The 23179-nt window shown below is 43.2% G+C and overlaps 1 protein-coding gene across 3 annotated transcripts in view; it reads left to right on the top strand.

Moving 5' to 3' along the window:
* MISFA (mitochondrial sheath formation associated) overlaps positions 1–22778 on the top strand; it is a 56284-nt gene extending 33506 nt beyond the window's left edge. For 2 of the 3 annotated variants that reach the window (XM_035265983.3, XM_078340739.1), the window contains one exon: positions 2188–2328. The gene's annotated coding sequence lies outside the window, so the exon portion shown is untranslated. Of the gene's footprint in view, positions 1–2187; positions 2329–22656 lie in introns of those variants that run through there. The other variant, XM_078340740.1, reaches the window with a different exon arrangement.
* The last annotated feature ends 401 nt before the right edge of the window (positions 22779–23179 follow it).

Raw genomic sequence — 23179 nt, forward strand, 5'->3', positions numbered from 1 at the left:
CATATGAAATAGGAAGAAGGAAGTTCTTGCCCAGAATCTTAGGAAATCACCACTGTTTGGTTATATCACTGCCTCCTGAATCGTTGAGGAGTCTTGTCCATCTTTTTATTAGATTTTTGTTTTGTTGTTTCCCACGTTAATACTGTATTTAGATATCAGAGAGTCAGCCAAAAAGGGAAACTTTTATTGCTGGGGGAAAAACGTTTAGAAAAATGTGTTCAGTGTATCTAATACTGAAATGCAGAAAAAAAAAATGTTAAAAAAAATAGACATTGACATGGAAAAGAGATTTAATATTAAGTGAAAAACTTCCCAGTTGCTTGACAATTTGGAATTTGGCAAAGAAAAAAAAAGAAAAACTTTATATTAACTGAGTAACATCCTCCTGATGAGAAATACTATATTAAATATCAGCCCATTATGTTAAAAAAAAAAGACGGGTGAATGATACTGTATGCAAATATGTCAATAAAGGTGTTAAAACATGCTAGGCAAAGCCACTGGCTCTTACTCTTTGATCACAGCTTTAATGCTGTGAAAGTAATTCAAAAACCAAAGCTGTTGGAACTTTAAATTATTTTATACCTTAAGTGAATGTCTTTATGAAACCTGAGCCACATAACAGGCAGCTGTCTTTGTTTCTCTGATTATAGCTTAGCCTTTCTTTCCTACATTGTTTTGTAAAATGTAAAAGACGAGAGGATGCCAGAGAATGGAGGTTGCAGTGAGCCAAGATCGTGACATTGCACTCCAGCCTGGGCAACAAGAGCGAAACTCCATCTCAAAAACAAAAACAAGGAAGCCAGAGAAGACCCCTTCCCTCTTAACTATTGATCATTACAGATGAACTTCCCACTTTTCTTACACAGACACCTCACGACTAGCCTACTCTCTAGGATGGAATGTTAAATACACTCTTTAAATTGGAAAAAAAAAAAAAAGGTGAGGGGGCAGATTGCTGTAACTCATAAACCAGCCTTGTATGGAAATTTGTACTCCTGTTAAATTTCTTTGCTTTCTATCTATATAAATAAGACCTTAACTTTTCAGCTTCAGAGCACTGACCCCATTCCTTTGGATTCTGTGTTTCCCGGATGGCTATCCTCAGCTTTGCATTTCAATAACTCTTTTAAACTGGATTCTGATCCTTTTGATTATTTCAGGTTGACAATGCCTGCTGAATTGCAATTTCTCCATTTCAGGCAGCCCAAGCAACAGACCAAGATTAAACCTTTGTCCAAGGGCAGAATTGAAATTCTCAACTTTCCTATTCCCTTTGGGGAGTCCAGCATAGCATAGAGCTCACAAACTTACCTTTCTTTTTTACTTTTTTTTTTTAAACTTACTCTGTCACCCAGGCTGGAGCGCAGTGGCACAATCTCCGCTCACCACAACCTCCACTTCTTGGGTTTAAGTGATTCTCCTGCCTCAGCCTCCAGAGTAATTGGAATTACAGGCTTGTGCCACCACACCTGGCTAATTTATTTTTTTGAGACAGAGTCTCACTTTGTTGCTCAGGCTGGAGTGCAAGGGTGCGATCTTGGCTCACTGCAACCTCTGCCTCACAGGTTCAAGCAGTTCTCCTGCCTCAGCTTCCTGAGTAGCTGGGATTATAGGTGCCTGCCATGCCTGGCTAATTTTTGTATTTTTAGTAGAAATGGGGTTTCACTTCTCTTGGGACTTAAATAAAAAAAGAAAGAAATGGGGTTTCACCATGCTGGCCAGGCTGGTCTTGAACTCCCAACCTCAGATGATCCGCCTGCTTCAGCCTCCCAAAGTGCTGGGATTATAGGCCTGAGCCACTGTGCCCGGCTTTTTATGTACCTTTCAAGTATATACCCCTTTTTTAAATAGTTCACACTTGCAGGAGGCCAACTCTGCAAATATCGTGACAACTCTCAGGTTCCTCATCTGTGAAAAAAAGCAGTAAGGTCTCTGAATGTTTTTCAGTTGGTACTCTATTAAGCAGGTAGTGTGATCCTTCAGTGGCTTCCCATTGTTCTAGGATCACTGCAGCCTCCACCTCCCAGGTACAAGTGGTTCTCCGGACTCAGCCTCCTGAATAGCTGGGATTACAGGCGCCCACCACCATGCCCTGCTAATTTTTGTACTGTTAGTAGAATTGGATTAAGGGTGGGCCTTAATCCAATGCTATTGGTGTCCTAATAAGAGGAAATATGGACACAGGTATAGAGGGAAGACCATGTGAAGACACAGGGAGAAGACAGCCATCTACAAACCAAGGAGAGAGACCTCAAGGTACAAACAGCTTGATCGTGGAATTCTAGCCTCCAGAATTGTGAGATAATAAATTTCTGTTGTTTAGGGCATTGAGTCTGTGGTACTTTGTAATTGGCAGCCCTAGCAAATGAATACACTGGCATATGGTGAGTGTTCAATTAATGCCATTTATCATTTCTCAAGGAAGCTCTTCCTGAGCTATCTCAGGGCCCTTTTTATAAATTCTTACAGCCCCCAGTATTTCCCTTCGTGGAACATTTTACAGTTTATAATTATATATTTGTTCTTTTTTTAACCTATTGGCTATATATGAGCTAGATAGAGCTTTGAGAACAGGCACAAGCCTATTTTACCTGTCACTGTTTCCATCATCAGCACAGTTCCCTGCTAATGCACATAAAAACTGCAACAAACATTTTTTGACCAAATTAACCAAATTGATAAGTGGAAAGCTCCCAAGATTCAATATGCTAATAATTAGCATACATTGAGATATTACTATATGCTTAAAAAAAAGATATTACTATATGCTAAGTGCTTGACATGGATTATCGGATTTAATTATGAGCACCTATAAGGCATTTCTTGTTACTATTTTATAGATGAAAAGCTGACGCTTGAAAAGATGAAATAACTGGACTAATATTATACCATTAGTCAATGGGAGAGCCAAGGCTAGAACCCTTAGGAGATTACCCACACTAGACTCTATATTTCAGTTAGCCCATTTGAACTGGTACAAGTCTATGCTCCTGGAGTTCTAATTTAAAAGGACTTGGATTAGGTAACTAATACCTAGTTAGTAAAAATCAAGAACAACTGCTGGAGGTGGGAATCAGGTAAGGAATGAGAGGAGCAATTTTCCTGTATCCTTATAAAACATTATATCATTGAGTTCAGCAAATACTTCCTGGGAAACTACTACTGTGTGTCCAACCTTATGGATGATACAAAGAAAGACCCCTATATTCTGCCTGCCTGCAGAATTTTTTTTTTTTTTTTTTTTTTGAGGCAGAGTTTTGCTCTTGCTGCCCAGGTTGGAGTGCAATGGCCCAGTCTCGGCTCACCACAGCCTCTGCCTCACAGGTTTAAGCGATTCTCCTGCCTCAGCCTTCCGAGTAGCTGGGATTACAGGCATGCACCACTATGCCCGGCTAATTTTCTATTTTTAGTAGAAATGGGGTTTCTCCATGTTAGTGAGACTGGTCTTAAACTCCCGACCTCAGGTGAGCCACCGTGCCCAGCTGCCTGCAGAACTACTTGTGTGAACACAAGTAACAATTACATAAAACAGAAAGTGCTAACTGTATTAGAGATACAAAGTGGGAATAGCGTTGCCAGATTTAGCAAATAAAAATATGGACATCCAGTTAGGGTCTTGGTCTGCCATTCTAGCTGGGGTGCAGTGGTGCAATCACGGCTCACTGCAACGTCAACCTGGGCTCAAGCCATCCTTCCACCTCAGCCTCCCAAGTAACTGGGACCACAGGTGTATACAACCACATCTGGTTAAATTTTGTATTTTTTGTAGAGACAAGGTTTCGCCACATTGCCCAGACTGGTCTCAAACTCCTGAGCTCAAGCAATCTGCCTGCCTTGGATTCCCAAGTTACTGGGATTACAGGCATGAGCCACCGTGCCCAGCCTATCCAGTTAAATTGGAAATATATAAATCAAAAGTCATTTGTTGTTTATGTGAAATTCAACTTTAGGTGTTTTATATTCATCTGGCAACTCTAGATATATTGGAATTCCAGCTAAAACATTAGTAGTGTGTGAAAAGCATATTAAAGGGTTGAAAAACACGTAGTGGGTGTATTTAGAAGAATGGTAGGAAATGTCAGAAAAGTAAGTGAAGGCCAGGCAAGGTGGCTCATGCCTGTAATCCCAACACATTGGGAGGCCAGGGCGGGTGGATCACCTGAGATCAGGAGTTCTAGACCAGCCTGGCCAACATGGTGAAAACCTGTCTCTACAAAAATATAAAAATTAGCCGGGCATGGTGGTGGGCGCCTGTAGTCCCAGCTACTTGGTAGGCTGAGGCAGCAGAATCATTTGAAACCGGGAGATGGACGTTGCAGTGAGTCGAAATCACAGGACCGCACTCCAGCCTGGGCAACAGAGTGAGACTCTGGGCGTGAGGAAGGACAGGCAAGTGTGATATTTCAAGATACTTGGTGATGAAGAAAAAGTGAGAGATTCACAATAACCAGGGCGGTGGGTAGGGGCTGTTGGAAAAAAGGTAAAGTCAGTGTGAACAGGAAAGAATGGAATGAACTGTGTCTTTGACAATTGCAGGTCCAGGCTCTGGCTTGGAAGGGCTGTGTATCCTTAGGCAAGTTTCTGTTTTGTACTTTTTGATGTATGGCACAGTATTTGTATATAAGGTTTGATGTAAAAAATGTTTCAAACAAAAACATAACATAAAGCCTCACTCAGAAAAATAACATAAAGCCCCCATCATCCTCACTCAATCTCACCCTCCTCCCTAGAGCATATTACCATATCAAGTTGCTGAGTGTGCTTCTGAGATGTTTGCATACATACAATTATGCCTAATGTACAATATATAACATACATATATAAATGTGCTATATATATATGTGTGATACATAGAACATATAATATTAACATATCAATATAAATCTAGAATATGTATATTTGAAATGTATAACTTGGTTTGTGTCCTTGGTTTATTTATAGAAATGAGACACACACATACATACCTATATGTACTATGGGCTGAATTGTGTCACCCCCAAATTCACGTATTAAAACCCTAACCCTAGCCAGGTGCGGTGGCTCACGCCTATAATCCCAGCACTTTGGGAGGCCGAGGCAGGTGGATCACAAGGTCAAGGGATTGAGACCATCCTGGTCAACAAGGTGAAACCCCGTCTCTACTAAAAATACAAAAATTAGCTGGGCATGGTGGCGCGTGCCTGTAATCCCAGCTACTCGGGAGGCTGAGGCAGGAGAATTGCCTGAACCCAGGAGGCGGAGGTTGCGGTGAGCCGAGATCGCGCCATTGCACTCCAGTCTGGGTAACAACAGCGAAACTCCGTCTCAAAACAAAACAAAACCCTAACCCTAACCCTCAATGTGAATATATCTGGAGACAGGGCCTTTATTTTTTGAGACGGAGTTTCGCTGTTGTTGCCCAGGCTGGATGGAGTGCAATGGCGCGATCTCGGCTCACCGAAACCTCCGCCTCCTGAGTTCAGGCAATTCTCCTGCCTCAGCCTCCCGAGTAGCTGGGATTACAGGCACGCGCCACCATGCCCAGCTAATTTTTTGTATTTTGAGTAGAGACGGGGTTTCACCATGTTGACTAGGATGGTCTCGATCCCTTGACCTTGTGATCCACCCGCCTCGGCCTCCCAAAGTGCTGGGATTACAGGCTTGAGCCACCGCGCCCGGCGACAGGGCATTTAAAGAGGCACTTAAGGCTGAGTGAGGTGGCTCATGCCTATAGTTCCAGCATTTTGGGAGGCTGAGGCAGGTGGATCACTGGAGGTCAGGAGTTTGAGACCAGCCTGGCCAACATGGTGAAACCCCATCTCTACTAAAAATACAAAAATTAGCAAGGCATGGTGGCGCACACCTGTAGTTCCAGCTACTCCGGAGGCTGAGGCAGAATTACTTGAACCTGGGAGGTGGAGGTTGCAATGAGTGGAGATCAGCCCACTGTACTCCAGCCTGGTCGACAGAGCCAGACTCCATCTTAAAAAAAAAAAAAAAAAAGAGGTAACTAAGGTTAAATGAGGTCATTGGGGTGGGGCCCTGATCCAATAGAACTGGAGCCCTTATTGGAAAAGGAAGAGACATCTGAGATATATATACATGCCCAGAGAAGAGGCCATGTGAGGACACAGTGAGAAAACAGCAATTTGTGTCTCAGAAGAAACCAACCATGCTGACACTTTAATCTTAGACTTGTAGCCTCCAGAACTGTGAGAAAATACATTTTTGTTGTTTAAGCTACTGGACTGTGGTATTTTGTTATGGCAGCCATAGCAGTTTGAGGCAAGATGTAACTTGGGTTTTGTTTTGTTTCAATTTAAAATATGTCTTAGAGCGCTTTTCATGTCACTACAAATTGATCTACTTGGTTTTGTATAACTACTGCATCATATTCCATATTACTTTATTTTATTTTTTTTGAGATAAAGTCTGGCTCTGTCGTCTATGCTGAAGTGCAGTGCATGATCTTGGCTCACTGGAACCTCAGCCTACTGGGTTCAAGCAATTCTTCTGCCTCAGCTTCCTGAGTAGCTGGGATTACAGGCAGCCACCAATACGCCCGGCTAATTTTTGTATTATTAGTAGAGATGAGGTTTCACCATATTGGCCAGGCTGGTCTCAAACTCCTGACCTCAAGTGATCCACCTGCCTTGACCTCCCAAAGTGCTGGGATTGCAGTCGTGAGCCACTGTGCCTGGCCCATAGTATGTATTTAACATGCTTTCTTTAACCACAGGACTATTAATGAATTTAAGGCTGCTTAGAAATGTTTGTTATCGAATATCCTTGCACATGCTTTTTTGTGCAAATACTGATCATGTTTCCCTATGTTAGATATTTAGATACTTAGAAATTGGATTCGGGGGATGAAAGCATGTACATTTAAAATTTTAATAGCGACTACGAAGTTGTCCTCCAAAAAGGACATACCAATTTAGATTCCCACCGACAATATATTGGAGCACCCTTTTCTCTGTATCTCATTGGATCTGGATATTATAAAACTTAAATTTTTGTCAATTTCATGGGTGAAAAGTATCTCATTGTCTTAATTTGCATATGCCTGATTACTAGCTAGCATCTTTTCATATGCTAATTGATAATTTGTTGGGCTTTTTTCTTCTTTAAATTGTTCACATCTGCAGTGCATATTTTATTTCTTTGGCATCCATCCCACTGCCTCTCCCATCATATGGCAGAAATTCCATCTGGGTGGGATGGACCTCACTCCTAAACTCTAGGGTAGCACGACCAACCCCAGGGCTATAACCTAATTAATGTAATCTAATCTTCATTTCCCAAGTGATTAAGTCAAAGAAACCATTCCATCCAAGCCTAGATGAGGCGGGAACAGCATATCACTCAAACATAGTACACATAATGCCTAGGGTGTACAATCCTTTTTCAGGGAATAAAAAAAAGTTTTAATTCCTTTTTTTTTTGTTTGAGACAGAGTCTCGCTCTGTCACCAGGCTGGAGTGCAGTGGCTCGATCTTGGCTCAGTGCAACCTCCTCCACGTTCCAGGTTCAAGGGATTCTCCTGCCTCAGCCTCCCGAGTAGCTGGGATTACAGGCACGAGCCACCATGCCCAGATAATTTTTTGTATTTTTAGTAGAGATGGGGTTTCACCATGTTGACCAGGACAGTCTTGATCGCTTGACCTCGTGATCCACCCGCCTTGGTCTCCCAAAGTGCTGGGATTACAGGAGTGAGCCACTGCGCCCAGCCAGTTATTTCCTTTTATATAATCCTTTATATATAATCACATATTAGTTTACAGTTGGAACAATTAGTGCCTGAAGAATACCTTACTACTCAGTTATTTCCATATATATATATGTAATTACATCTTAGTTTATAGTCAGAGGAATGTCTAGAGCAGACACAGTGCAGAGCATGATTTAAGGGAAAAACAGTTATACCAGGACAAGAATTTGGCCCAGGCGGCAGCATTCTGTATCCTGCAATCCCGTGAGCGTCTGAGGGTTTAAAACCCCTCCAGTATAATCTCGCGTTGGTGACTGCTTAACCTGTTAACTCTCTAGCTACTGTGCTGACTCAAAGCATCCTCCTATAGAATTCCTTAGAAATAGCCTGCCCCTAGATAAGAGATGTTGCACACTTTACCCTTTCACTGCCCACGGCCCGCCTCCTTGCCTTGGTGACCTAATGGGGGTGGATCCCTTGCTGCACACTGCCCACCTCCTAGCCTAGGTGACCTAATGGGGGTGGACCCCTTGTTTATTGCTCAGGTGATTGTCTTGACCCTATCACTATCCTTATGATGACCTCACTACCCTGCTCCTTGCCTGTCTCCGCTTGTAAGTGGCATTGCCCCCCACAGCCCAGCTGTCTTTTTCAGTCCTTTGGTGTCTTGTCTTCTTCCTTCTCAGATCCAGAGCCTCAGCACAGCAATAGGGGACACCCCACGACCCTAGTGGGGCTGTACCCCACAATTCTGAGCCAAATATGAGTGAACATGGACTGTGACACAACCCTCAGGAGCTCCTCAGAACATGTGCTCAAGATGATTGGGGTACAGCTTGATTTTATGCATTTTAGGGAGTCATGAGACAGCAATCAAATACATTTGAGAAATACATTGATGCCAGGCACTGTGGCTCAAGCCTGTAATCTCAACACTTTGAGAGGCCGAGGTGAGGAGCGGGGTGGGGATCACACGGTTAGGAGTTCGACACTAGCCTGACCAACATGGTGAAACCCCCATCTCTACTAAAAATGCAAAAATTAGCTGGGTATGGTGGTTAGCACCTGTAATCCCAGCTACTCAGGAGGCTGAGGCAGGAGAATCGCTTGAACCCAGGAGATGGAGGTTGCAGTGAGTCTACATCGCCGCACGGTCCTCTAGCCTGGGTGACAGAGCGAGACTCCATCTTAACAACAACAGCAGCAGCAATAACAACAACAACCACAAAAACTACCTGGGGGAAGGTACTGGGAGGAAGCTGCTGCTGCTGGTTCCCAAACTGCCATGCATTGCAGGAGCCAGACAGAGGACTAAGACACCAAGTTGACAGCAAGGAGACGGCTAAGGAAGCACACAGGAACCAGGAAGCAACAGACTCTCCTTCTTTAATGTCTCTAGCGCCCTCTACTGACTAAGCTTCAGCATCACTTGCAAAGGAAAAATACTTCAAAGGCCCAGAACTGTTATTTACAGAGCAATCAAAAAGGATGAATTTGGAAGAGGCAATAAAGTCATACACACAATGACATTTATTGCAGAATTTTTTGTAATGTTTAAGCCCAATAAATAACTTGGGTGTTCTCAATAGGAGAAAGATGACTAAAACCATGGTATATTCATCCTATTGGATATTGTGGCAGCTACTTAAAATATATGTTAGAGGCCAGGCGCAGTGGCTCACACCTGTAATCCCAGCACTTTGGGAGGCCGAGGCAGGCGGATCACGAGGTCAAGATATCGAGACCATCCTGGCCAACATGGTGAAACCCCGTCTCTACTAAAAATACAAAAATTAGCTGGGCATGGTGGCAAATGCTTGTAATCCCAGCCCCTTGGGAGGCTGAGGCAGGAGAATCCGTTGAACCTGGAAGGTGGAGGTTTCAGTGAGCCGAGATCACACCACTGCATTACAGCTGGCTGACAGAGGGAGACTCCATCTCTCTGTGTGTGTGTGTGTGTGTGTGTGTATGTTAGAGCCATATCAAGTGCTCTAAAGGGGTTTCTATGAGCTTTGGAAAGATGAAAACAGCAAACTTCAGAGGAAAGCATGTGATTTTTTTTTCAAGAGACAAGATCTCACTCTATCACCCAGGCTGGAGTGCAGTGGTGAGATCATAGCTCACTATAACTTCAAATTCCTGAGCTCAAGCAATTCTCCTACCTCAGCCTCCTGAGTAGTTAGGACTACAGGTGTGTACTACCACACCTGGCCAATTTCTCTATTTAGTATAGAGATGTGATCTCACCGAGTTGCCCAGGTTGCTGGAACTCCTGGCCTCAAGCTATCCTCCTGCCTTGGCCTCCCGAAGTGCTAGGATTGCAGGCATGAGCCACTGTGTCTGGCTGATTCTATTTTTGTAAAGTGACCAAGAGTTAAACCCTTATAGATATTTAGGTATGTTTGAGCATCATCGAATTAGCAAGGAGAAAGGGGGTGAAGAGGAAAGAACAAGTGAGGTATGAAAAAAAGAAGTTCCCAGCAAAAATGCAAGGATAAGATCATGGATAACTAGTATAAAAACGAATTAAAAATACTTTTTGCCAAGTATTCCTGATATAGCAAACATGTAGAGATAGCTTAAATGTTCAGCTATAGACAGATTATTAAATTAATTGTGGTTTGCATATGTGATACTCTAACCACTAAGAATAATGTTGTACATGAAACAGTGTTTAAGATTTGTATTAATAAGTAAAAAAATTAGGTGATAGGTGAAACACATAATAGACAATGGAGATGGAGTCTCGCTCTGTTGCCTAGGCTGGAGTGCAATGGTGTGATCTCAGCTCACTGCAACCCCTGCCTCCCAGGTTCAAGAGATTCTCCTGCTTCAGCCTCCCAAGTAGCTGGAATTATAGGTATGCACCCCCACACCTGGCTTATTTTTGTATTTTTGGTAGAGACAGGGTTTCACCATGTTGGCCAGGCTGGTCTCAAAACTCCTGACCTCAGTTGATCTGCCTGCCTCGGCCTCTCAAAGTGCTGGGACTGCAGGTGTGAGCCGCTACACCTGGTCTATTTTTATGTGTATATATGTGTAGAAATTGCCCAGATTAATCCACTCCAAAATTATAACAGTAGTTATTTATAATTGTAAGATTGTGGGTATTATTCCTCGCCATTTTTGACTTTTAAGAAATCATTTAATTGGAGTATAACGAACATACTAGAAAATGAACAAATTGAAAGTGTACGGATGAATTTTCACAAAGTCAATACACTTCACTAGGCAGATCACAAAAGAGAGCCTTAGCAATACCCACAGAAGCTTCTTTCTGGTCATTACCTACCCTTACCCCAAGGGAAAGCACTGTATTGATTTTTAACAGCATAGATTTGTTTTGTCTAGTTTTGAATTTTATATAAATGGAATCAGACAGTATATGTCTTTTTTGACTTCTTTTGCTCAATATTATGTTTGTGAGTTTCATCTGTATTTCTTATGGTCTTTTTTCTTTTTAACTAGGCTAAGAACTTTATTAACCTTTGCTTCAAACTTGATTCCCAGGCTTCTTTGGCTTAATTAGCTGCAAAGAATGAATTGTGTGTAAGCAAAAACTGAAAAGAGCTGCAAAATATTAGAGATCTAGATTTTGTCAGATCCATAAACAAAATTCTCTTAAAAAAGCAATCATAATATAAAATGGCAGCTCCCAGCAGCTTCTTCAAGTTTTATCTTCAGAAGTTGAACTCAGTTCAGTTTGCCGCATTCTTGGAAGCCCCATCAAATTTCCCCACAAGATCTGGAACTTCTTCGTCATCATCCTCTCTCCAGTAGCATGTGGTGCTTTTCCATCCACAGATTGTATAGGCAGAGCCTCAGCCAGTCTCCTGAAACTAGTCAGACTGCACCAAGCTGGTTTCAGTCGCTGGGTAGCATTTCTGTCAACTGCTTTGTCTCAGCGTGGCCTGTGATGGTGAAAGTGTTTGCTGCCAGAGATGCCTGAGCTTTAGGGTTGTGAAAGTGAATCACTGTTCCTTGGTTGTAAACATATTCACCTCTTCGATACCAGAGATATTGTTTACCCCTAACTTCTTTAAGGAGAACTGAAGTTTTTATCATCTGCTGTGGCTGTTCTAGGAACCACCTTCTCTTTCTGCAAGCAGTTCCTTTCCCACCAATGTGCCCTTGTGCCTGCAGTTTGGTGAGTTTTTCCTGGTTCATAATTGTTTCTTTTTTTTTTGAGATGGATTTTTTCTTTTTTTAAGACAGGGTTTCACCATGTTGGTCAGGCTGCTCTTGAACTCCCAACCTCAGGTGATCTGCCCGCCTTGGCCTCCAAAGTGCTTGGATTACAGGCATGAGCCACCATGCCCGGCCTGATATTTGCTCCTGTGGCCCAGACTGGAGTGCAGTGGTGCGATCTTGGCTCACTGCAACCTCTGCCTCCTGCGTTCAAGTGATTCTCCCACCTGAATCTCTTGACTTAGCTGGCATTATAGGAACCTGCCATTATTGCCTGCTAAGTTTTGTATTTTTAGTAGAGACGGGGTTTCACTGTGTTGGCCAGGCTGGTCTTGAGCTCCTGACCTCAGGTGATCCATCTGCCCCTTGGCCTCCCAAAGTGCTGGGATTATGGGCATGAGACACTGTGCCCAGCCATTTTTTAAAATTTCTTTCTTTTTTTTTTTTTTTTTTTTGAGACAGAGTCTTGCTCTGTTGCCCAGGCTGAAATGTAGTGGCATGATCTCAGCTCACTGCAACCTCTGCCTCCCGGGTTCAAGTGATTCTCCTGCCTCAGCCTCTCGAGTAGTTGGGACTATAGGTTGACACTATCACACCTGGCTAATTTTTGTAATTTTAGTAGAGGTGGGGTTTCACCATGTTGTCCAGGCTGATCTTGAACTCTTGACCTTGGGCGATCCACCTGCCTTGGCCTCCCAAAGTGCTGGGGTTTACAGGTGTGAGCCACCGTGTTTGACATATATATATATTTTTTTTAGTAGAGTCAGGATCTTACTATGTTGTGAAGCCAATCTCAAACTCCTGGGCTCAAGAGATCCTCCTGCCTCAGCCTCCTAAAGTGCTGGGATTACAGACGTGACACACTACAACTAGCAGAAAGTTTCCTTTTCTATCCACTGAAAAATTCTTACTTCTTTTGGGTCAAAAACCTCCCTCTGCTTTCCATCCTTTCTTTGCTCCAGCAGGTGCTCTGAAGCCACCTGCTCTGGGCTGTCCCCTCTTCTGTCTTCTTTACTTCCTATATCCTTCTCCACCACCATATATAGACATCTCCCTGTCCTACTTAGGTCTTCTTTTTACCAGAAAGGGGTCCCAATCCAGACCCCTAGAGAGGGTTCTTGGACCTTGTGCAAGAAAGAATTCAGGGTGAGTCCACAGAGTAAAGAGAAAGCAACTTTATCAAGAAAGTAAAGGAATAAAAGATTGGCTCCTCTTTGGCACGACAGCGGCATAGACTGATCAGCTGAGTACACTTAGAGTTACTTCTTGATTAGAACTAAACAAGGGATGAATTATTCATGGATTTTCTGGGAATGGGGCAGGGATTTCTGGGAACTGAGGGTTCCTCCTCCCTTTAGACTATATAGGGTAACTTCTTTTTTTTTTTTTTTTTTTGAGAAGGAGTTTCACTCGTTACCCAAGCTGGAGTGCAATGCCATCTTGGCTCACCTCAACCTCTGCCTCCTGGGTTCAGGCAATTCTCCTGTCTCAGCCTCCTGAGTAGCTGGGATTACAGGCACGCGCCACCATGTCCGGCTAATTTTTTGTATTTTTAGTAGAGACGGGGTTTCACCATGTTGACCAGGATGGTCTCGATCTCTTGACCTCGTGATCCACCCGCCTCGGCCTCCCAAAGTGCCGGGATTACAGGCTTGAGCCACCGCGCCCGGCTTATCGGGTAACTTCTGAATGTTGCCATGGCATTTGTAAACTGTCTTGGCTCTGGTGGGAGTGTCTTTTAGCATGCTAACATATTACGATTTGTGTATTATGAGCAGTCAGAACGACCAGAGGTCATTGTCATAGCCATCTTGGTTTTAGTGGGTGTTGGCCAGTTTCTTTACGGCATCCTGTTTTATTAGCAAGGTTTTTGTGACCTGTATCTTGTGCCAACCTCCTATCTCCTCCTGCGACTAACAATGCCTAACACCCTGGGAATGCAGCCCAGCCCTATTCAAGGTGGAGTTGCTCTGGTTCACAATATGTCTCTGACAGTCTCACCACTGAAACTGCCTTTGTACAAATTGTAACTGAGAAAATTATGACAGTGAAAGAGACCTGACCTAACTGACTCCACCTTGCTTTTAACCTCCAAGCTGTCCTTGTTCATATCTGGGCATAGGCTGAACTAACTTTCGGAGGAATTTAGTTTATAGATTAAGACAAAGACAATTACAGCCCTTTCCCCAAATAAACCCTCTTCCTGCCTGGTGATTAGACTGCCTTTGCAGGACTAACAAATTATCCAGGAGATTAGAAATTATGGCTTTGGAGTTAGGTAGCTAGAGACTGCAAGATTCTACACCTCCCCAAATTGCTCCTGGGGATATATTTTAGGTGACAGTAAAACCTAAGGTCAGTGCTTGAGATAGTTTGCAGATCCTGTACTTGATGGATCAGCTGACACATCCAGATCGATAAACTGGCTCATCCGGTCTTGTAGCCCCCATCCAGGAACTGACTCAGTGCAGGAGGACAGCTTTAGCTCCCTAGGATTTCATCTCCCACCTGACCAATTAGCATTCCCCACTTCCCCAGACTCTACCCACCAAATTATCCTTAAAATCTCCAACCCCTGAAATTTTGGGGAGATTAATTTGAGTAATAATAGAATTCTGAGGCCGGGCATGGTGGCGAATGCCTGTAATCCTAGGAGAATCGCTTGAACCTGGGAGGCAGAGGTTTCGGTGAGCCGAGATCGAGCCATTGCACTCCAGCCTGGGCAACAAGAGCAAAACTCCATCTCAAAAAACAAAATAAATAAATAAATAAGTAAATAAAACTCTGGTCTCCTGTACAGCCAGTTCTGCATGAATTAATCTCCTTCTGCATTTTAATTGTCCTGTCTTGATACATCTGCTTTGCTTGGTGCAGGCAAGGAAAACCCACTGGGCCGTTACCCTGCCACAGCTCCCAAATGAAACAGTTACACATCCTTGAGCTTTCCCTCCTCCGCTAGGCACCCTCTGAGTTATGAAGGTCCCTCCTGAAACCAGGGCCACAAAAAGGAGCACACTGTTTCAGGCAGCACCGTGCTGATCTGTGTTGACTCCCAGGATGGGAACAGGACAGTATTTCTTAACCTTTAATCATTTCAGAAGCTGCCTTAGGACTTTTGCCATTTCCACTTACCATCTGTATATTCAGTGACTTTTCTTCATGTTTTTAAAGATTAAGTCTATTTTTAAAAGAAATCTGGGAATTCACTATAACTTGACATAAATAGAAGGCAACTGTAAAAACTTGTGCAATAAAATGATTAAGTTCTGACTAGATAGTTTTAAAAGAAATTAGCGAAGTGGTTAGAGCTAGGATTCAGCTCCAGGACTGAGCCAGAGACGAGGTCTTAACAACAGTGATTCATGTACGGCATAAAGCTGCCTTTTAGGAAAACACTGGGGAGGAATGTAGTAGAATGAAACTTGCTGAGAATGACAGCCAGTAAGGCATGGTGAGAGTGGGGACTGGAATTTAATGGGAAGCCTTGAAATAGGATTGCCAGACAAGTTACAGGGCACTCAGTTAAATTTGGATGAAAGCATGTCACAATTAAAAAGGTATTTTTTATTTGAAATTCAAACTTAACGAGAGGTCCTGCATTCTTATTAACTAAACCTGGCGATCCTACCTAGGAATCAAGGGCATGATTTCAGCAGGAAGTTTATCGACAGGGAGGGACAGTCAATAGTTGCCGTCTGGGAGGCCTGTGGTAAGACTAACCCCTGTCACTAGGCGGCAGTAGAGAACCGAGCAGAAGACGGGGAGGGGCTGATGGTGGGGAGAGAAGAGCGGACGGAAATGGGGCTTAGGGGCTGCTCTAGGTCCTCTTGCAGAATCTCGAATCAAATTAGCAAAAGACCAAACAGGCAGCTCACAGAAAAAGAACAGCTTATACATGGCTAACAAACAAGAAAAGATGCAGAGTCCCACTCATAATTGAATTAACCTAAAAGAAAATGAGTTCTTTTCCATTTCTCAGATTGGCAAAAATTAAAATATCAAAAAAGATTACTAATACTGTGTTGTGAAAGTATGAGAAAATACTATGTAGAGCAGAGACTGGTCACAAAAATTCAGGGATTGGAGTTTTAAAGCATAATTTGTCGGGTAGAGGCTCAGGAAGTGGGGAATGTTAATTGGTCAGGTGGGAGATGAAATCATAGGGAGCTGAAGCTGTCCTGTTGCACTGAGTCAGTTCCTGGGTGGGGGCCACAAGACCAGATGAGCCAGTTTATCGATCTGGGTAATGTCAGCTGATTCATGGCGTACAAGATCTGCAAACTATCTCAAGCACTGATCTTAGGTTTTACTGTCACCTAAAAAGTTTTCCCCAGCAGCAATTTGGGGACATTTAGAATATTGCAGTCTCCAGCTGCATCTCTCAGATTGGCAAAAATTAAACTATCAAAAAAGATTACTAATACTGTGTTATGAAAGTGTGAGAAAATACTGTGTGAATAGAGACTGGCGTGTCCTCTTTGGATTAATATCAAAAGAAGAAATACATGTAGCTTTTAATCAATTATGTAACTCCCAGGGATTTATCAGACAAATTTACTCTTCCCTAGATGTGGAGAGGTAGGAAGTTGTGAGTGAGGTTGGAGTTGGGTTGCTAGTCCTGAAAGCATCTTGGATATCAATGTGGACTCTGCCAGCTGTGATGTCATTTGACCAGGGGGAGGATAGAGGGGAAGCTCTGGCTTAGGGAGCTGAATGTTATCCACCCCCTCTCCCTGCCCACTACAGCTTTTTCATCCCAACTGTGGCTGCTCTGGGGAAGCAGAAGTAAAACAAGTATTGATTTTTAGAACCATCTAGACCTGATGTCAAATCCTGATTCTGTCACTTACTTGCTGTGTGACCTTGGCCTAGCAAGTTCACCACTCATTTTATTTATTTGTTTTTGAGATGGAGTCTCGCTTTGTGGCCCAGGCTGGAGTGCCGTGGCTTGATCTCGGCTTATCAACCTCCGCCTCCTGGGTTCAAGCGATTCTTCTGTCATCGGCCTCCTGAGTAACTGGGACTACAGGCTCACACCACCATGCCTGGCTAATTTTTGTATTTTTAGTAGAGAGGGGGTTTCACCATGTTTTCCAGGCTGGTCTCGAACTCCTGACCTCAAGTAATATGCCCACCTCGGCCTCCCAAAGTGCTGGGATTTCAGGCATGAGCCACCGTGCCTGGCCTCATCTCTCCTTTGCATTCATTTGATGATACATGTATTCAAAAGTATTTACTGAGTATATACTAGGCACTGGAATTTTGTGGTGAACAAGGCAAAGTCCCTTATCTCTAAGAGCTTTCAGGCATGCAGGGTTGTTGGGGAGACACAATAAAGAAGAAAACTGATAAATGGGGTGTTATATGGGAAAGGTAGTAGGCACTATAAAGACAATAAAATAAGATGGCTGGGTACGGTGGCTCACGCCTGTAATCCCAACCGAGGCAGGAGGATCTCGTGAGCCCAGGAGTTGAAGACCAGCCGGGGCAATGTAGCGAGAACCTGTCTCTACTAAAAATAAAAAATTAGTTGGTGGTGTGGTGTGCAACTGTGGTCCCAGCTACTTTGGAGGCTGAGGCAAGAGGCTCACCTCAGCTGGAGAGGTGGAAGCTGCAGTGAGCCATGATGGCACCACTGCATTCCAGTCTGGACAACAGAGCGAGACCCTGTCTCAAAACAAAAAACAAACAAACCAAAACAATAAAATAAGATAAAACGACAGAGTGGCCAGGGATGTTGCTTATATGTAATAAGAGATGGCAATCAGAATTACATAAGATACTACATATGAAGCACTTAGCATTGTGCCTGGGACAGAGTATTAATTATGGCAACAATTACTGAATGTTTGTGCTGGGCGCAGTGGCTCACTCCTGATAACCCCAGGAGTGGGAGGCCGAGGCAGGCGGATCATGAGGTTAGGAGATCAAGACCATCCTGGCCAACATGGTGAAACCCTGTCTCTGCTAAAAATACAAAAATTAGCTGGGCGTGGTGGTGCTTGCCTGTAGTCCCAGCTACTTGGGAGGCCGAGGCAGGAGAATCACTTGAACCTGGGAGGTGGAGGTTGCAATGAGCCGAGATTGCGCTACTGAACTCCAGCCTGGTGACAGAGTGGGACTCTGCCTAAAATAAATAAATAAACAATTACTGAATGCTTGTAATGTGCTAGACACTGTTCCAGGTACTTTGGATAGACTAACTCATGTAATGACCTTGTTTTCCAGATAAGGAAACTGAAGCACAGGTAGATTGAATTACTTGCATAAAGTCAGGGAATTAACAGAGGATAGAACTGTGACATTCTAGCCTCAGGGCCTATGGTTTTAACTGCTTTATTAAATATTAGTGTCTCTCTCTGTCTTTCATATCTTGATGAATGGGGAATGGAGGGCCCAGAGGAGGCCATATTCAAATCTGTAGAAAGTGTGGGGGTTGGAGGTCAGGTGGGACTTACCGCAGCTTGTGGAGCAAATGCAAAGGCACTGGAGGGTGAGTAACCATGTGACCTGGTGATGCTACTATGTGACAAGAAAGTGAGAATTGAGGATACTGGAGTTATGAGATAATGGGATAAAGGAGGTGTCTTAATTGGCCCAGTCTCTGGCTGTGATAACAAAATATAGTTGACCCTTGAACAACATGAGTTTAAACTGTGCAGGTCCACTTATATGTGGGCTTTTCCCCTATAAATATATTGAAATAAACTTTTGAGATTTGTGACAAAAATACAGAGCAGCTGGGTGTGGTGGCTCATGGTTGTAATACCAGCACTTTGGGAGGCAGAGGCAGGCGGATCACCTGGCATCAGGAGTTCGAGACCAGCTTGGTCAACATGGTGATACCCCATCTTTACTAAAAATACAAAAATTATCTGGGCGTGGTGGTGCATGCTTGCAGTCCCAGCTACTTAGGAGGCTGAGGCAGAAGAATTGCTTGAACCTGGGAGGTAAATGTTGCAGTGAGCCAAGATTGTGCCACTGCACTCTAGACTAGGTGACAGAGCGAGACTCCATCTCAAAATAAAATAAAATAATAAAAATTAAAAATAAAATAAAAATACAGATGAACTATGTAACTGGAAATATCGAAATAAGAAAAAATGAGGTATGTCATGAATACATAAAATACATGGGTATTAATCTATTTTATCATTTACTACCATAAAATATACACAAATCTATTATAAAAAGTTAAAGTTCATAAAAATGTACACACACATACACAGACAGCACATGGCACAATTTGAAGTCAAGAGAAATGTATATAAATGTAAAGATGCAGTATTAAAACCGTATACAATAACAGTGGTGTATATTATACTACTGTAATAATTTCCTAGCCATTTCCTATTGCTGTTGTGGTGAGCTCAAGTGTTGTGAGTACCTGCTTAAAACAATGTGTGACTCTGAGCGAGCAGTTCATCTCTCCAGTAAATTATGCATCACAGTAAAAAGTGATTTCTTAGGCAGGGTGCAGTGGCTCACATCTGTAATCCCAGAATTTTGGGAGGCCGAGGAGGGCGAATCACCTGAGGTCAGGAGTTTGAGACCGGCCTGGCCAACATGGTGAAACCCCATCTCTACTAATAATACAAAAAATTAGCTGGGCATGGTGGCCTGTGCCTGTAATTCCAGCTACTCGGGAGGCTGAGGCAGAAGAATCGCTTGAACCTGAGAGGTGGAGGTTGCAGTGAGCTCGCCATTGTATTCCAGCCTCGGCAACAAGAGCAAAACTTCATCTCAAAAAAAAAAAAAAGTGATTTCTGGTTGTTCTGCTCCTTCCTTCCTTCCTTCCTTCCTTCCTTCCTTCCTTCCTTCCTTCCTTCCCTCCCTCCCTCCCTCCCTCCCTCCCTCCCTCCCTCCCTCTCTCTCTCTCTCTCTCTCTTTCTTTCTTTCTTTCTTTCTTTCTTTCTTTCTTTCTTTCTTTTTCTTTCCCTCCTTCCTTCCTTCCTTCCTTCCTTCCTTCCTTCCTTCCTTCCTTCCTTCCTTCCTTCCTTCCTTTCTTTCTTTCTTTCTCTCTCTCTCTCTCTCTCTCTTTCTTTCTTTCTTTTTCTTTCTTTCTTTTCTTTTTCTCTTTCTTTCTTTCTTCTTTTTTTCCCTGAGACATTGTCTTGCTCTGTCACCTGGGCTGCAGTGCAGTGGCACAATGTCTGCCCACTGCAACTTCAACCTCTCAGGTTCAAGCAATTCTCAAGCCTCAGCCTCCTGAGTAGCTGGGATTACAGGTGTGCACCACCTTGCCCAGCCAATTTCTGTATTTTTAATAGAGACAGGGTTTCACCACATTAGCCAGGCTGGTCTCAAACTCCAGATCTCAGGTAATCCACCTGCCTCAGCCTCCCAAAGTGCTGGGATTACAGGTGTGGGACACCGTGCCTAGCCACGTTTGACTTATTTTACAACAATGGACCTTTCTATGATACAGAGACTGCCACTAAAGCAAATGGTTGGAGAAGAATTGTACTGTGTAGAAAAAATTTTGAGAAATGAAAAAGCAAAAAAGACAATTCACAATGTGTTTTTCTGAAGTTACACCGTGTGTGCCTGCCTCTCTTGCTTCCCCTTTCCCTCCTTTGCCTCTGCCATCCCTGAGACAGCAACACCAACTCAGCCTACTCACTGTGAGGCCTTCATCCTCATCATTCCACTTAATGAGTAGTAAATATATTTTACCTTCCTTACGATTTTCTTAATAACATTTTCTTTACTCTAGCTTACTTTGTAAGAATAAAGTATACAATACAAAAGATGTATTAACTGTTTATGTTATCAGTAGGGCTTGTGGCCAACAGTAGGCTATTAGTTATGTTTTGGGGGCATCAAGAATTATACGTGGATTTGACTCTGTGGTGGGTTGGTCCCCTAACCCTTGTGTTGCTCAAGGGTCAACTCTACCATACACTGGATGGCTTAAAAAACAGATACTAGGGCCGGGTGCCGTGGCTCACTCCTGTAATCCCAGCACTTTGGGAGGTCGAGGTGGGTGGATCACGAGGTCAGGAGTTCAAGACCAGCCTGGCCAACGTGGTGAAACCCCATCTCTACTTAAAAAAAAAATACAAAAATTAGCTGGGCGCATGCCTGTAATCCCACTACTCGGGAGGCTGAGGCAGGATACTTGCTTGAATCGGGATCCAGGAGGTAGAGGTTGCAGTGAGCAAGATTGCGCCACTGCATTCCAGCCTAGGCTACAGAGCAAGACTCTCTCAAACACAACACAATACAACAGAACACAACACAACACAACACAACACAACAAAAAACAGACATTTTCTCACAGTTCCGGAGGCTGGAAGTCTAAGATCATGGTGTCGGCACAGTTGAATTCTGGCAGGGCTTGCTTTCTCACATGGTTTGGGGTCAGGGGAGTGAGAAATCAAAAGCAGTTCTCTGGTGTCTCTTATTATGAGGGCACTAATCCAGCATGAGCACCCCACACTCATAACCTCATCTAATCTCCTCCCATAGGCCCCAGCTCCAAATACTATCACACTAGGGGTAAGGCTTCAACACATAAATTTTTGGCAAGCACAATTCAGTCCACAGCAGAGGGGATTGACAGGACCTGCGGAATTTATTACCAGAATCATCTGGATCCACAAAGCTCTCCCCGGTCAGGAAGATAGCAGATGAAACACATAGGAAAAATAGCAAGTCCTCAATTTAGATCCAGAAAATTGTGAAATACAGGATGGAAGAAAATATTTTGAAATTTAATTAACTGCAACCTCAGCCTAAGGCAGCAAGGACAATGTGATCACCAAAAGAGCTGACTCTTCCCCTCTGGTTACATGCGAACATTATTATTTTTTTTGAGATGGAGTCTCACTCTGTTGTCCAAGCTGGAGTGCAAGTGCTTGATCTCGGCTCACTGCAACCTCTGCCTCCCCGGTTCAAGTGATTCCCTGCCTCAGCCTCCTCAGTAGCTGGGATTATAAGAGCAAGCCACCATGTCTGGCTAATTTCTGTATTTTTAGTAGAGATGGGAGTCTCACCATGTTTGCCAGGCTGGTGTTGAACTCCTGATCTCAGGTCATCTGCCCACCTCAGCCTTCCAAAGTGTTGGGATTTCAGGCATGAGCCACTGTGCCCAGCTACTCATAACACTTTCCAAGGTCACAGCTTAGGAAGCTTGGTTGCCACGTCCAAACAAATCTTGCCATCTGCAACCTTCTCCCCCAGGTATTTCCCAACAGCCTCAGTTGTCTTGTTGCTTGTGGGCTTTATGAAACATTGGTATGTTGATGTTAACTGTTACATAATTTGCTGCAATACATTAGAACTTTGTATAGATAGAAAGTGTCAAAGGGTCAAGAAAAACATGTGAAATAAAAATTTAAGGCCAAGCCACCGTACCCAGCCAGTGATTTCTATTATATTATTTATGCTTTATTATGTTTTATTTTTTTCCTTATCAACACAAATTGAGCCATTTTAATAAAAAAAGAGTCCAAAAAGGGTCTCATTCTATAAAGATTAAATCATTTCCAAATCACAGTGAAAGGAACGTGAGTAATTTGTTTTCTGCGATGCACCTTAGAGATACCTCACTAAAATTTGGTATCTGACACAACAGAATAACATTTGCAGAATGTAATATTGTAGTGACAGTACTGAGGTTGATTGTTACAGACTATTAAATGGTTACCTCTTAATTATTTATATAGAACATTGGTCCAATGACATAAAAACAGAGAACGGCATCTAGAAATTTATCTCATTCAATATTCGGAGATAAAAGAGTTAACCATCCTTTCCATTATTTTCTGCAGCGAGTCCTTGTTCACAATGAAATCTGATGGCAATTATATTCTGACATTTTCCCCAGCTACTGTATGAAGAGGAGGCTGAAGGCCATTACTATACAGCACACTGCAACATAAGGACTCTTTGTTCACCAATTCTGGCACACTTCCCAAATATACCCAACAATCCAGTTTTATTTCTGTCCAGGAGGCTGGGTGCCAAGGATCAAATATAAACAAAGGTACATATACGCAGCAAGATCACAGTCAATAGACTCTGACAATTGAAAATGGCAGATATAGCGAGGCCGGCGAGGCTGCAATCACATCACCCTTCTGCTTTATTACATTTTCTAAAGTTCTCATAATGAATATATGTTATTTATGTTACTTTTTTTTTTTTGAAGTGGTGTTTCACTCTTGTTGTCCAGGCTGGAGTGCAATGTTGCAGTCTTGGCTCACTGCAACCTCTGCCTTCTGGGTTCAAGCAATGCTCCTGACTCAGCCTCCCAAGTAGCTGGGATTATAATGCCCATCACCACACCTGCCT

This window comes from Callithrix jacchus, chromosome 10 (assembly GCF_049354715.1).
Source record: "Callithrix jacchus isolate 240 chromosome 10, calJac240_pri, whole genome shotgun sequence".
NCBI classification, from domain to species: domain Eukaryota; kingdom Metazoa; phylum Chordata; class Mammalia; order Primates; family Cebidae; genus Callithrix; species Callithrix jacchus.